We start from the raw sequence: 2,267 nt of genomic DNA, 5'->3' as shown, positions 1-2,267 counted from the left end.
ATCATTTCTGGATGGTTTTCGGGATCCGTCCGGGATCCCGTCGGGGTCATTTCGGGACTATTTCGGGATCATTTGCGGACGCTTTCGGCATCATTTCTGGATGATTTTCGGGATCCGTCCGGGATCCCGTCTTGGTCATTTCGGGACTTTTTCTCGACTTATACGGGCTCATTTGAGGACCCTTTCGGCATCATATCTGGATGCTTTTCGGGATCCGTCCGGGAACCCGTCGGGGTAATTTCGGGACTTTTTCTCGACTAATACGGGATCATTTGGGGACGCTTTCGGCATCATTTCTGGATGGTTTTCGGGATCCGTCCGGGATCCCGTCGGGCTCATTTCGGGACTATTTCGCGATCATTTGGGGTACCTTCCGGCATCATTTATAGATGGTTTTCGGGATCCGTCCGGGATCCCGTCGTGGTAATTTCGGGACTTCTTCTCGACTAATACAGGATCATTTAGGGTAGCTTCCATCATCATTTCTAGATGGTTTTCGGGATCCGTCCGGGATCCCGTCTTGGTAATTTCGCGACTTTTTCTCGACTTATACGGGATCATTTGGGGACCCTTTCGGCATCATATCTGCATGCTTTTCGGGATCCGTCCGGGAACCCGTCGGGGTCATTTCGGGACTTTTTCTCGACTAATACGGGATCATTTGGGGACGCTTTCGGCATCATTTCTGGATGGTTTTCGGGATCCGCCCGGGATCCCGTCTTGGTCATTTCGGGACTTTTTCTCGACTTATACGGGACATTTGGGGACCCTTTCGGCATCATATCTGGATGCTTTTCGGGATCCGTCCGGGAACCCGTCAGGGTCATTTCGGGACTTTTTCTCGACTAATACGAGATCATTTGGGGACGCTTTCGGCATCATTTCTGGATGGTTTTCGGGATCCGTCCGGGATCCCGTCGGGGTCATTTCGGGAATATTTCGGGATCATTTGGGGTACCTTCCGGCTTCATTTCTAGATGGTTTTCGGGATCCGTCCGGGATCCCGTCAGGGTCATTTCGGTACTATTTCGGGATCATTTGAGATACCTTCCGGCACCATTTCTAGATGGTTTATGGGATCCGTTCGGGATCCGGTCAGGTACATTACGGAACTATTTCGGGATCCTTTGGGGTACCTTCCAGCATCATTTCTATATGGTTTTGAGGATCCGTCCGGGATCCCGTCGGGGTCATTTCGGGAATTTTTCTCGACTAATACGGGATAATTTGGGGACGCTTTCGGCATCATTTCTGGATGGTTTTCGGGATCCGTCCGGGATCCCGTCTTGGTCATTTCGGGACTTTTTCTCGACTTATACGGGATCATTTCGGGACCTTTTCGGCATCATTTCTGTATGGTTTTCGGGATCCCTTCAGGGTAATTTTGGGACTATTTCTCGACTAATACGGGTTCATTTGAGGTACCTTCCGGCATCATTGCTAGATGGTTTTCGGGATCCGTCCAGGATCCAATCAGGGTCATTTCGGGACTATTTCGGGATCATTGGGGGTACCTTCCGGCTTCATTTCTAGACGGTTTTCTGGATCCGTCCGGGATCCCGTCGGGGTAATTGCGGGACTTTTTCTCGACTAATACGGGATCATTTGGGGTAGCTTCCGGCATCATTGCTAGATGGTTTTCGGGATCCGTCCGGGATCCCGTCAGGGTCATGTCGGTACTATTTCGGGATCATTTGGGGTACCTACCGGCTTCATTCTAGATGGTTTTCGGGATCCGTCCGGGATCCCGGCAGGGTCATTTCGGGACTATATCGGTATCATTTGGGGTACCTTCCGGCTTCATTTCTAGATGGTTTTCGGGATCCGTCCGGGATCCCGTCGTGGTAATTTCGGGACTTTTTCTCGACTAATACAGGATCATTTAAGGTAGCTTCCGTCATCATTGCTAGATGGTTTTCGGGATCCGTCCGGGATCCCGTCTTGGTCATTTCGGGACTTTTTCTCGACTAATACGGGATCATTTGGGGACCCTTTCGGCATCATATCTGGATGCTTTTCGGGATCCGTCCGGGAACCCGTCGGGGTCATTTCGGGACTTTTTCTCGACTAATACGGGATCATTTGGGGACGCTTTCGGCATCATTTCTGGATGGTTTTCGGGATCCGTCCCGGATCCCGTCGGGGTCATTTGGGGTACCTTCCGGCATCATTTCTAGATGGTTTTCGGGATCCGTCCGGGATCCCGTCGGGGTCATTTCGGAACTTTTTCTCGACTTATACGGGATCATTTGTGGACCCTTTCGGCA

The sequence above is a fragment of the Eurosta solidaginis genome, chromosome 3, assembly GCF_040869045.1.
Source record: "Eurosta solidaginis isolate ZX-2024a chromosome 3, ASM4086904v1, whole genome shotgun sequence".
Classification (NCBI taxonomy): Eukaryota; Metazoa; Arthropoda; class Insecta; order Diptera; family Tephritidae; genus Eurosta; species Eurosta solidaginis.
The sequence above is the reverse complement of the archived record's forward strand: the minus strand, read 5'-3'. Positions refer to the sequence as shown.